This window comes from Podarcis bocagei, assembly GCF_964188305.1.
Source record: "Podarcis bocagei genome assembly, chromosome: 11".
NCBI lineage: Eukaryota > Metazoa > Chordata > Lepidosauria > Squamata > Lacertidae > Podarcis > Podarcis bocagei.
In genome coordinates this window covers 17,122,433-17,129,417 of record NC_138136.1, presented here as the reverse complement: position 1 = coordinate 17,129,417, position 6,985 = coordinate 17,122,433, and positions in this window count along the sequence as shown.

Here is a 6,985-nt window from a genome sequence, read left to right as displayed (position 1 = left end):
TCAGCTGTCGAATTCCAACTGTTGACTATTAAACATTGAAATCAAATAGAACTGGATGTCAGAAACAGGTATCAAGTGAATTTCTGGCACGTATTCCAATTTTCAGACAATATCTGGAGCGTATTCCGTATCAGAATTTTCAGAGAATCTTCAGGAGAATTTTGGAAGCAAACTTCTTTTAGATCTAGTGCTGGTGTTGCTGGCTATGAGGCTAAAAAACAGTTGTACTGAAAACACTAAGGCTGTCTGGGAAATGCATGGTGATCATTTGGCATCTTCAAAGTTTGGCAAATTTCCCTCTATACCAAGCTCAGCCAGGATCTAGAGAACTTATGTGATGGCTCAACTTGAACAGCTAGGATGTTATAATGCAGGGATAAGGAGACAGTGACCCTCCAAATTTTGTGTGCCTTCAGGCTGGAGCCAGCATGACCAGTGGTCAGGGATGATAGAGGTTGTAGACGAGCAACGTTTGGAGAGTCACATGTTCCCCATCCCTGCTATAGTGGAACAAATTCCACTTTCTTTGAAAGGCACCACAATTGCCACTAACATGTCAGTAAAGCCTGGGGTGAGAGTACCGTATTTTTGACTCTATAAGACGCACCAGACCACAAGATGCACCTAGTTTTTGGAGGAAGAAAACAAGAAAAAAAATATTCTGAATCTCAGAAGCCAGAATAGCAAGAGGGATCGCTGCGCAGTGAAAGCGGCAATCCCTCTTGCTGTTCTGGTTTCTGGGATAGCTGCGCAGCCTGCATTCGCTCCATAAGACGCACACACATTTCCCCTTACTTTTTAGGAGGGAAAAAGTGAGTCTTATAGAGCAAAAAATACGGTATTTACTGTTGCTGTTGTATTTATTTATACAAGGTATCTTCCAATGAGCTCAGTATGGTACATGGGCATCATCTCAATCTATTCTCAGAAGAGTAACTGTTCAAAAATAAGGCTGAATTTTGAATCATGCTGGAGGATGCCGTATGGTCTGAATGCGTAGAGTGTTAATGGGAAACGTTCAAAATTATCCAGCAGTTCTTAACTGGAGTAGCTTGCAGTTAGTTCTGTCGTATGAAATGTTATGAACCCAAATGTTTTACCGCAGCACATTGTGCATAAATGTATATAAAACACCCGATTCCAGATGGCAGGGAGCTGTGTCTGATGTTTTAAAATAAACCTTTTATATGAGGTTGTAAATTTGCATTAAATATTGGTAGTTTTCACCCTATTCTCCCACAGGAAATCAATGGTGATAGGAACAAAGGGATGACAGTCCAACAAAGGAACACTAGGATGTTGCCGAATGAATCAGAGGATGAATGAAGAAAACAGATAAATGCCCTTATCAAAGGACTCAGCTAGATGTGACACACAATTGTGTGTATCTTTCTTGCAACAAGTTTCTTTTAAATAAAAAACAACAACAACAACCAAAAACAGTCAAGAGAAGCTATAGGTTTGAATGGCATAACAACCAGAAGAAATGGTTGCTTAAATCTTTCTTTTACTAGTTTTCGTCGGTGAAAAATTGCTGCACCCAGTACACAGCTCTCCCGATAAAACATTGGATACCCATATATTTTCTCCTAAGGGGAAAATGCAGCTGGGGAAGTGACTTTTAATCTGAGGGTTGCGGGTTCAAGCCCCATGTTGGGTTCAGGATTACAGTTCTATGATTCTGTGTGGGCAAATGCATGGAAAAGTTTATGCAGCCCCTTCTCCCATCATTCCTCCACTCAAAAATGCAGACTTCCTGTGCTGCTGCAATAGGAAAACACTCAATAATTGTGTGTCATATCATGTCTAGCTTTGACATGCGGATATCGCTTTTAACACATTTGGATTGCAGTACTCCAAGAACTTCGCTCTTCTAGGCGCCTCCTTAGGAATAAAAACCTATGCATCAGAGAGTGAAAGCCCTGATCTCACAAGGTGCCAATTTCTAGGGAGGATGGTGCACATCTGTGTTGGGTTTCAACCATGCTTAACCAACAATTGTCTTCAGAAAGGGTGCTCTATGCTATCACGGAGAAGTGAGTCTGCATTGCTGGTCGTGCCCCCCATAGCTCGTGTGGTTTCCCCGATGCCCACATATTAGGCACAAAACCTACGCATCAGGTAGGTGCATAGGTTTGTGACCAAACTAAAACCAAAGCAACAAGTTATTTTTTGCACTGTGACAAGAGACTGTTTGCAAGCGTTCCAGTGGGCCAAAGGATGAAGGTGAATCTTGGGAGAAATCTCGCTGACCTCTTAGCAAGCAGTTTGCATGCCCTCTTGATAGTGCCATGGGACTTGCTGTCAAATCAACTCTTAAAGGTAAAGGGACCCCTGACTGTTAGGTCCAGTTGCAGACGACTCTGGAGTTGCAGAGCTCATCTTGCTTTATTGGCTGAGGGAGCCAGCGTACAGCTTCCGGGTCATGTGGCCAGCATGACTAAGCTGCTTCTGGTGAACCAGAGCAGCGCACGGAAACACCGTTTACCTTCCCGCCAGAGCGGTATCTATTTATCTACTTGCACTTTGATGTGCTTTCGAACTGCTAAGTTGGCAGGAGCAGGGACCGAGCAATGGGAGCTCACCCCGTCACGGGGATTCGAACCGCCGACCTTCTGATCAGCAAGTCCTAGCCTCTGTGGTTTAACCCACAGCGCCACCCGTGTCCCATTGTGCCACTGGACTCACTGTCAAATCAACTCTTAATGCTATCCAAATATCTAGCAGGAAAGTTACTTTGGCAGCAGTGGTTTTGAAATGGTGTCAAGAATCATGATATTCCACAGAATGACATTTTGAAAGAAAACTGCATGATGCTCCTTCTACTTTTGGTAGATTGCAAACAGTTTTATTCAACATGTAAATGTACTCATTGGGAAAAAGTTACAGGTCAGTACTCATATCTGCAGAAACAATGAGAAACGGGCCCCTATTGGTCCCTAACTTGTCAAAATATTGGAAAGGAGGAAATAGAAGAGTTTAATAGAAGAAGCCTTTTTGATTCCAAGAATGATGAAGCACTTCAGAATTTTTTTCATTATATATGGAAGGTGGAGATTCACAACTAAAAGTCAGGTATAATGTTCTGCGTAGCAAACTGTACCTCACTGCCTTGTGGATAAGAGTTCAGAGCCCAAGATGCAGCTATGAAGGATCTAGTAGTGTGAAACCCAGCTACGAATGTTGTGGTCATATACATGAATCTGGTCACAAGGATCAGTTACATCCTTTTAGCTGTTAGTATTGAGTGGTTTCACTTCAAAGTATTGGCAGTTCTGATTGCCATAGCCAATCAAAGTCTGGGAAGATCAATTTCAGCAAATTTTGAATGATCTCTATTCATCTGTTTCGGATTCTTCAGTAACATTGAACCCCAACGCTCCTGTTTAGCTCCTTATTGCAATCAATGAGATTGAAATATTGTGTACCAATTAAAATCAGACAAAGCATTTAGACTATATGAGATTCCTTCAGAATTGTTGGCCACCCTTTTTTCTTTGATTTAACTCAAAGATTTTATTGTGGTTTGGCTCAAAGCTTTTATTTTTTCAGTTTATAAGAAAGGCTCTAAAGTTGACCCAAATAACTACCAACCAATAAGTCTGCTATCTATAACTGGGAAGATTTGTGCCAGTTTTTTATGTCTTAAATTGAAAGCTTGGATTAAGGTTCCTCGGGAAGAAGCAAATAGCATTTAAGTCTGGCTGTTGTAGACCACTGTCTAATACTGGCCCATCTAGCAGATAAATATTCCAAACCAAAAAGAAGTAAGCTAGTGTTTACAGCTTTTATTGACCTAAAATCTGGTTTTGATTCTATATTTTGCATTTATCTGGAATAGATTGGTGCATTACTGCCTTAATGAACAGCTATTGCTTTTGATGCATGCACTTTCTCAAAATACATCTGCTCAGGTGTACTGGAGTATTTTACCCCATTTCTTTCCAATTTGTACCTGGCAGATCACACCTTATTCTGGGGAATGGTATCTTCCCATCCTCCTAAGATTTGTTCCACAAAGATATTGATCCTTCTATATGCAGATGATGCAGTTCTATTTTTGCAGACAAGGTTGGGCCTTAAAAAGTTACTGGCTGGGTTTACTGATTCTTGTTAGAAAATAAAATAAAAATCTTAATAATCAATGGTTCAGCATCTGAAGTCATTGCATTCTCCAAGAAGGTCTGATACTCTTAGGTCTGAACAAGTTGACTCAAATAAAATTTGGGCAAATGGATTCGTGCATTTTCAGCTGGAGAGCCCTGGGAGAACTGGCAAGAACCAAAAGTGGGGGTTTCAAAATTTCTCAAGAAAGAGTTTGGTCCTGTTTTCTTAGATTTAGATCTAGATGCATTGTTGGTGCTGCTCTTAATTCGTTTGGCTTCTCTGAGCTGCCTGCTTGGATATAATCCATTTGCTGCTTTGTTGCTGTCTTCCACTTGCTCTGGGTTCCTTTGTATTACAGGTGACAATGGACTCTTATAAGTCTGCTTGGATAAAAATATCGCTGCAAAAAGTTACATCAGTTGGGCTTTTGCCTTGCTGTTGTCTACAAACAGTGAGCAAGCCAAACATATTGTCAGAGACTAATGGTTATCAACCTACAAGAGCTGTATGGCATGATTCAGGTTCCCTCTTAGCCACTGAGTCTGCCAGGTTCTAGTTCTAAGAATGGGATGGCTCATCTGAAATGACTTAACTGTTCCAAAATACAGGGAGGTCTTTTCCCTGACAGACTTTCCCCTCAAAGCTTTTAGAGGGCATATGTAACATGGAGCATATCAAGTTCCAGTAAATATCAGACATTGCTATCAGAGTCAGCATCAAATGTTCTTTTTAAATGCAATTTAAATCAGAAAGAAACTCTGATATACCCCATTACACTGTCCATTCCAGGATGATCTTAAGAATTTGTTGACCATTTCATTGGAGGGATCTAATTTTTTAAAAATAATAATAAGCAAGTTGAAAGATTTCTAAATGTTGCAATTTCGCTTAGCCAATCTTCCATTGTTTTCTGATTTCCCCCGTCTTTTTAACAGTGCCATGTATTTTTTATCCTGTAACTTTTTATTTGTCATCATTGGACCATAAATAAATTATATCCGTATTCTTAGTTATCATTTATGTGGTGCATTTTTAATCATCTATTCTGCTCTAAATCACCAGTTATTCAGTTCTTTGTTCCGTTCTGCTCAGTTAGTGCATGTGGGTCAACAAATACATTCTATGGGAAACGGAAGAACTTTTGCTATTGTGTCTCAAAGTTAAGAGGTCTTTGATCTGTTCGCTGGTCTTGGAAATGATGTCATGCTGCCAGATGCAAGATACCCTGAACAAATTGTACACTATCTGCACAGGAAAACTTGAAAGAATATCAGTCATGCCTGGTACAAGCTTTCTGATTTTCAATATTGTAATTGCTTGAGAAAACCACACCACTGACCTATTATGGTCTAGACCAAAACCACAAAAAGGGAAGCTTGCAATAGGCTCCATAAAGAAGTATTCTCTCATTTCTTTGGTTAACAGGAATGCCTGGCATTTAGTAAAAAATGTGTTTGCCATCACCTGGCTGACTAGAAGACCAATGTATGACATAGCATATTGAAGACATTACTCTGTGGCTACAAGCATATGAGCTGTCAAGATGTTATTGTTACATTGCACAGACTCATAGACGTACGAGAAGCGTAAGAACATGCACAAAAGAACTAGATAACATTGTAATTCCAAGCGAACCGTTTCTCATATAATAGGATGGTTTGATATTTAGACTGGAAAATTAAACTACGTTTGCTCCTAATGACAATTCAGCAGTTACGACTGCCGGTCGGGTGACACCATGATCGCCTTGGATAATTATCCTTGCTCAGTTTGCTTTATTTACCAATATTTACTAATATGCAGATATGATATAGGCACTGTTAGTTTCCAGACTGCTCTCATCCAAAGCAAACCTAACTGTAGCATTGCTTTTGTGCATCTAATTGCCTGGGAAAGCAGATAGCACATGGCAGTACTATTTGCTGACATTTACTGGCATGAATTGCAGTAAATTACAGTGCCCCTGATCTAGGGGTGCACACCTGGGTTCAGTCTGAAACCTGCACAGAACCCAGAGGAGCCTAATACAGTCACCTGCTAATTCCTCCCACATCCCATTTTAAGACTGTGACTTTATGGAGACTCAATGGGTGCAACGTCAGTCAGTTTTTCTCCTCCCACCTGCTTTGTTTAACCTCTGATGAAGAATTCTAGAGAACGTGAAAGCTTTCTGGATTTTTTTTCTGGTTAGGGTTAATCAGTGCTTTCTTTCTAAAAAAAATGTTTAGGGGTTTTCTTCATTTTCACTGAAGAAAATCACCATTTTATAGTTCAAATCGGGAAAAATAAATACAGTAAATGGACAAAAGGCTGCCATCAGGGGTAGCAACAGAAATGATGATTTGCCGTGCTAGAGAAGAAACTAATGTTTATTTTATTTTTAGTTTCTTCTCCCTTTAGAGTCCCAAAATGTTTAGGGGGTATGCGTACCCCTGTGTCCCCCCAGAAAAAAAGCACCGGGCCTAATAAAAATACTGCCTTGATGTGGGTTTTAATTTTTTTCCTGATGACAAACATAGATTGTTAGGCCTTTGGGTGTTTTTTTGCAGTAAAAAAATTATTTAGCTGTAGCTAAGTATTGCTGCTGATTTTGTAGATTCTTGCCAATTAACAAGTGTCAGTGTGTCAGAGGGCCAGTTATAACAGAATCTAGACTGTAGCCCTGCGATCACTGCTGTGAACTATATTGCATAGTGTGGTGGACTTAGATGAAGAGAGTTGGGGTTAAATAACAGTTCACACATGGGGGCTTCCGGTCGGTGCCAGCGCTTAATGGCGGTCCTACCTCCGAGCTCCGGAGAAGGACTGCTTCGCAAGTTCGGGTCTTACCCGCTACGGCAAGCGGGGGACCCCTAAAATCCCAGGCGCTGAAGCCTGA